The 7,071-nt window shown below is 39.3% G+C and overlaps 1 pseudogene; it reads left to right on the top strand.

The window, feature by feature from the left end:
- Positions 1-1,355: 1,355 nt before the first annotated feature.
- Positions 1,356-6,366, top strand: LOC131242115 (origin of replication complex subunit 6-like; annotated as a pseudogene).
- Positions 6,367-7,071: the final 705 nt, after the last annotated feature.

Genomic DNA, 7,071 nt, shown 5'->3' with positions numbered 1-7,071 from the left:
GACGAGCGGCTTGGATATCGCACCCGTGGTGGGAGAGGGACAAGTCGTCCATATTAGATGGGGCGGCCTACATAAATGTTGGGATGACCATACCAATTCAACGTTCCTGGTGCTATCATCAGCGGGCCACGTTGAAGCGATGATCCTGGCCGCCAATTTATGGAATTGAATACGGGACCAGAACCATCAACTCTCAAATTTTAAAAATATTCAGATATCAGTGGTCTGGATCATCTGCTAAGCGTGACATTGCGATCATGACCTACTTCTGATATCAATAGTCACGTGGAAACGTACTATTGCCGGATTTACAAAATTTTCTCTGAAAATGGACCAGAATGCTCCACCACAGCGTGCAGCAACTGAGCTCCGTAGCCTACCGTGTGCGACATCCACCCGTTCATCAGCTGCAGCACCTCATCTTAGGAACCTGGTCCAAAAACCAGGCCCTTCCAAAACTCAGTTGGGCCACACCACATGGAACAGTGGGGATGGGGACGCCTTCAAAGAAACCTTGCGGGGACCACTCCGTTGTTTATATGCCATCCAACCCGTTCATTAGACGATGAAGAAATTCAGCCTGATCCACAACTCACATGGACCACACCACATGAATCAAAGAATTTCTGGTGTGGCCCACTTGAGTCTTGAATCAATCGTAATTCTGTTATGTGCAGATAAAATGAGGTTGCACAGCTTACATGCGGACTGATATTAAAAAAAACATCACGGTAGGCCCCAAACAGCTTGGCTGTTGTATGCGCTTTCTACAGCACTTATGTCGTGGAGGGTAACTTGTGGACGTGGATTTCCTGCGAATGCCGCGCAAGGACGCTGGGTGGGGCCCACTGAAATGTATGTGAGAAATTCATTCCGTCCATCCGTTTTTCGAGCTCATTTTAGGACGTGAGACAAAAAATGAGTGGATAAAAAACTCAAGGGGGTCACACGAGAGGGAAAATTGTGGAAATAAATTTCCACCGTTGAAACCTTACCACGCTTAAACTTGATGTTTATATGCTATCCAAACCGTTTATAAGGTCATTCCAAATGGGATTAAGTTTAAAAACTGAAAATATTGACTGATACAGAACTTTTATGGCCATTAGAATGCTTCAACGGTGCTCACTGAATGCCCACTATTTCCTCTCGTGTGTCCCATTTGAGTCTTGGATACACCTATGCTTTGGTCACACGTTATAAAATGATCTCTCAAAACGGATGGACGGGGTGGATTTTACACAAACATCTCCGTGGGCCCCACCCAGCTTCCTTTCGCAGGAAGTTCCTCCGAAAGGCTTCCGGAAATCTGCGTCCCTAACTTGTCTCCTGAAAATGAGATCCTCCCTCCCACGCTCTTCGATTTGCCGCCAAAATCTCTTCCTGAAAATCCCTCTCTCACTCGCTCTCTGGGGCGCGCGATGCCGAACGAATTCAAAAAAATTTCGTTTCCCACGATCTCTTCCCGCCAAATTCTGCTATCTTCCTTTTCTTCCCCTCACCTGCCATTTCTCCCACTAGCCACCACCAGCCGCAGCTGCGTCTTCTTCCAAATCCCTAATCTCTTCCCGCCAAAATCTAGCACCAGAAGGAGAGATGGATATCTCAGACATTGCCAGGAAGCTAGGGCTCTCTGACGCCAAACACTTAATCCGGAAGGCCGAAGAGCTCCGTCGCCTCAGCGATGTCCATTTCGATTCCTCCATCATAGGCGTTGTAAGCCTCCATCCATCCATGCCCGTCGCTCAACCGTTCATTTCCGATCTCCGAATTTTAACGGCATCCTTTATTTTTTCTTTTTTCCCTCTCTGGAATGCAGGGGGAGGTATGTAAAGCGATAATCTGTTTGGAGATTGCTGCAAACAGGTACCATTTACATTTTCATCTAGGGTGGTTTTCTAGGCCTTTTTTATTTTCAATTTTGATTTAGGATGTTTGATTGGTTCGGATCGGTGTAGGCTACATGTTTTGTTTGACCGGCAGAGTGTGATAAAGCTGAGTGGCATGTCGGAGAAGCTTACAACAGATCTTTCAATGCGATGCAGAATGGCATTGGCCTCAAGTGAGTTTTTCCTTTCTATCTTTTTTGATTTTTGATTTTTGTTTTGTTTTGTTTTATTTTTATTTTTTGTTTTGGGTCTTATTGATTGCGTTTGGTTGCACTAAAATCATGATATTTTATAACTAATCATGATATTTGGAGAAACCAAACTTAGCCTTCATCCTTTTGTATAATTCGTGAATATATTGAATTTGCATTTTAATATAGGAGGTTTTCTTGCGTATGGTGTGCACTGAGAGCCAGTGCACAGTGTACGCACATCGCCTAACATCCAATGCTAGTGGGCTGGAATATTGACATGTATTTCAAATTGGGTTTTTGAAAAAAAAAAGATGTTTTGATTTGTTCTCTGTAATGCAATGAAGTTGTGCCCTTTAAGAACTACTGATGGTGTTGCAGGACGACGCTGGATATTCGTGAATTAGGCATTCAGTTCGGTTGTGTTAGGCTCATCCCTTTTGTGCAGAAGGGGCTATCTCTGTAAGACATCCATCCTCCTTCTCATTGAGTGTCTTTTAAATATTCCTTTTGAATTGTTTTTATTTACTGAGTAATGCTTTTCTATCAGCCTAGTATTAAGCAAATCTAGTTGCTTTGGTGATGTTCTTTTATTTCTTTTTCATTTTTTCTTTTTTTTTTGAGTAATTGATTGATTTTTTTATGTAAGAAATGCCTGTTGCAGGTGTTTTCAATGAGAAATGCTAGGACGGTTGAATGTGTGATTTGGGCACATGCCCTTGAGATTTGTGCTAGTCACTAGGTGGGGAACATTCTAATCATATCCTCGCCTAAAGTCATGTTGGTCCACTTATCTGGTTAGTGGTTAGCCACATGCATGTGGTGAATATGGACCATCTGAAAGAAAATGACTAGTAGTCTAGATTCCATGGCCCATCAATGAGTAGACCAGCATTATTTTGTGCCTGAAATGTTATTGGTGGGATCCACCTGATGAAGGATGTCACATAAATGTGATATGTTGGCACATGTGTGATGATTCACCTCTTGGATATCTCCTTGTTTTATTTATTTATTTATTTATTATTATTTTTTGGTGTTCTCATTGTCTATGTGAGTGAGTTCACCCTTATATAAGATGTGAACAAACATAAATCACTCATGCTTGCCTGTCAGCCTGGTTGGATGTATGCAATTTTGTGTAATCTTTCTTCTATATGTAATTGAATAATAATGTTGATTTTCAACTACAAGGACCGATTTCTTGCTGCTTTGCCAGCACCTCGTCGGCAAGTGCTGACTTCAGTTGGCCTGTTTTCACAGCCACTGCATTCTACTTGTATGCAAAAAGACACAAGGTAGCTAATCATTGAAATCCTTTCTTCTCTTTTCATTTCAACCTGCCTGATTTTTTAAAATGTTTCTTACACTTCAATGTTTACTTGTTTTGCAGCTTAAAGTAGACAAGATTAAGCTTATTGAGCTCTGTGGCACATCAAAATCTGAATTACTACTGTAAGACATGCTCCTATTAGCATTTTCTTTATTTCTACATTGTAACATTTTTTTTTTTATTGGACTTCCAAATCATGGTTGCAGGTTTCAACTTCTATGAAGGAACTATGCTTTGATGTTTTCGGTATTACAAAGGAAAAGAAAGACCCGAAAGCTGTGAAAGGGCGCACACTGAGGAACATGTTTTTATTGACATTTTACAAGGCCAAACTCCCTATTCTTCCACTGCACTTCCCACATGTTCTTGTAAACTCATTTTCTTTACAAATGAATGGTTTGCATACCTTTGAGATAGGTTTCTAATTTTTGGATTGGTAATCAGAACTATTAGATGCATTACCTGGCAAAAGGAAGTATGAGAATGATGGTGATGTATCTGAGGACTCCATTGACGATGAAGATGGACTTGAGGTGGGCATGCCCCTATAAGATTGCTATGTTATACTATCAATAGATGGATGATGCATTTATTCATGCTAGTTTGAAAGATCTGATATATATGCATGTGCATTTATGCACAAACGTATCCCTGGCCCTCTCTCACATTATGTACTGTCACACACTAAACAATATCTGCTTTCGTGCATCAAAGAATGTGACTATAGAGTTAATTTGCATGGGATCTCACCTAACACGAGCCTTAGATAAGCAGAATTGTGACCAACATTATCACATTGAAGGTGGTGGCGTGGTGCAACCCATCCTTTATAAACTATGAAACTTCTGTAGAAGACAAGGAATTGAATTGTCTCCTTGAAACTAATGCTTAGGTTGTGGTAACAGTGAATGCTGAAAAGTTTTTAGAAGATGAATTGTGACAGTTTGCAAAGTACTAATGCTATATTAGGCTTTTAGTGGGTGATTTTCAAACTTCATTCATGTTTAGATTGCAAATCAAATTTCTCCGTGAAACGTGTTTTTCAGTATAACAAGAATCTTGATGCTTCTGGATTTGAATTATTTGCTGGTTCTGTATTGAAAATCATGTTTCACTTCTATTTTCATCAGAGCCACCTTTAGTAATCAGATCTAAATCCACACCTTTTTGTTTCTTACAATGGGCTCTCCCTTGTAAAACTCATGGTCCTTAGATCATGCACATAAAGCATTAATCTTCCTTTGATATTTGGCATAAATATCACTGATCTTAGAGATCCATCTGATTATGCAGCCTGTCCAATATCCATTTCATCCATATGTTTTACTTCTGAATCCTCTACATTGAACAGATGACATCAAATTATGAAACTGCTGCAACCATGCACCCTATTTGCATCATCGTAGCCATTATTACAAATATCACCATGATTTGGAAAATCTCGTGGTATTATTGGAAATCTGATTAAATGATGTTATTATGATAACATAGATGGATTTTTATATATCAGTGATTTTTTATTTTTTATTTTTTTTGGGGGTGAAATTATTCTGATTTTAACAGAACTTATTTAGAAGTTATATTATAATGATATTCTCGGTGAGATTTTCCTGATAATATTGCTGGGAAAATGTCAAGATCTGAAAATCTCCAAAGATTCCTGGGCTGAGAAGTTACCAAGAATGAAATTTGTCACTATGATCATAGCCTTGTCTTGATTATGTGAAGTTGACTTAATGCTATTTTACCAATTATACTTGAAACAAGAATTCTCAAGACTGCTCTGTAAGAGTTCTATGACAGCTGGCAGCTGCACCCCTGACCCAAACCATACTTCATTACTGGGCTTTGGACTGGCTGGCGCATTTATATAACTTCCAAGCGAAGCTCCTGCCTTATCTGCCAACGTATAAGATTATTGCGATACATTGGAATTAGGAAATATTTTTCATAGAACAACATAGGGGCCATAACCATACACATACTGTAACTTCCTCATGGCCAAGGATTTTTTTTTTTTTTTGGCCCGCAGTTATGTTTTGTTATTGGAGTGTCATGATTATCTGGCATGTATCGATGTTAGCTTCTCATCATTCCTATTGCAACTCTTCTGTTGCTACTTGGTTCAAGAGTTTGAGTGATGACCCAAATCAACAAGTGTACTGCCCCTTTTTGTTCATTTAAGACTGTAGTTGTTTTTGCTGCTGGGTCTTGTTTCTAGCATTTTAATGCTAATTTTGTCATCATTGCCATCATCATTCTGCATTTTATTGTGTGATTTAATTGAAAGATGTGGGTTTTCTTCACAGCTTCCAAGCTACAAGAGGCGTAAGCGGATGGAGAAACTTGCTTATGAGGATTGGAAGTCTTCAGTAGTTGCATCTAACCACCACAGCAAGGCAAAAGGTCTGTCCTCTTAGCCTCTCTTCATGGCTGGTGATCCATTTGATTGAGAAACCATCTTTACCAGTTCCTTTTTTAACAGTTCCTGACAAGAGAAAGAGGCAAGCTCGAATCAATTTTGCCAGGAAGGTTCCTGAGGCAGTTGCTACAGACTTCGTAAGAGGATGAATATTTATACTCAGCATAGAGTGTTCTGATGTATTCTGGAGTGCTGAACTGATGCAGAATCAGCAGCTCAGGTCCTTGAGATTTGTCTTGTCCTAATCATTATGAAAGAATGGAAACAAGGAATAGTCCTTGAAAGCTTCTTCTTTTTACTTTGATGCTGAACTTAACAGGCTTCAATGATGTGGATTTTTTTTTTTTTTTTTTTAAACAGTTCAATGATGTGGATGTTATGGTTTTATTTTTTCATTTTACAACAATGAATTGTAATATGCTTATATTCTTTTTTGAAAGATTGACCTGTAACATGCATTGCCATATATGTGCTTATTTGTAAAATCCACATTATCCATTCCAAATCATATCCTTCTAGCTTTACTGAGAATATCATTCTATATGGGAAAACATGCAATGGAGAAAGTGGCAGTTAATTCAAGCCTCTTCTCAACAACCAATGGAAAATATAAGAAATGGCAACGAGAACAACATCTATCCAATTCCAACCAATGGATTGTTCTTCATATGTTTGAGTCTCCTGCTTGCTTTTAATCCCATGGTATAGAATTTTAGCTAATAAAATTATGGGCAAATTTGAGTTTAGCTGATAAAATCATAGACATTTCTTATTTGAGAAGTTTTTGGATGCTTGAATTTGTAAATGGCTATCATTTTGTGTGTGGGAAATTATGCAATTGAGCATTCCCTGAAGCTTTAAGGGTGGCCATTCAAGCCCAGTTGGCTTCCCTCAGTCTTACAATTATTGAGCTATTGGTACTATGAGGTCAACCTCATGGAGGGAACTTCCCATGAGGTTGAGCTGTGTGGGCCCCACCGTGATGTGTGTCAAAGATCAACACCATCAGTCAGATGCACCATTCCAAGGTGGCCTACTTATTTAAAAACCAAGTCAATCCATGACTTGAGTGGACCACACCACCTACAACAGTTGAGAGGGGTTATCCTGCCATTATAATGTTCATAATCATTTATTGGTCCCATTGAGATGTGGTTCTGTGTTTGGTGGGTCCCCTTTAGGTTATGGGATAATCCCAAAAAATCAGCGTATCCATAACTCAAGTGGGCCATACTA

The sequence above is a fragment of the Magnolia sinica genome, chromosome 4 (assembly GCF_029962835.1).
Source record: "Magnolia sinica isolate HGM2019 chromosome 4, MsV1, whole genome shotgun sequence".
In the NCBI taxonomy this organism is placed as follows: Eukaryota; Viridiplantae; Streptophyta; class Magnoliopsida; order Magnoliales; family Magnoliaceae; genus Magnolia; species Magnolia sinica.
This window is presented reverse-complemented; position numbering and strand designations above follow the sequence as displayed.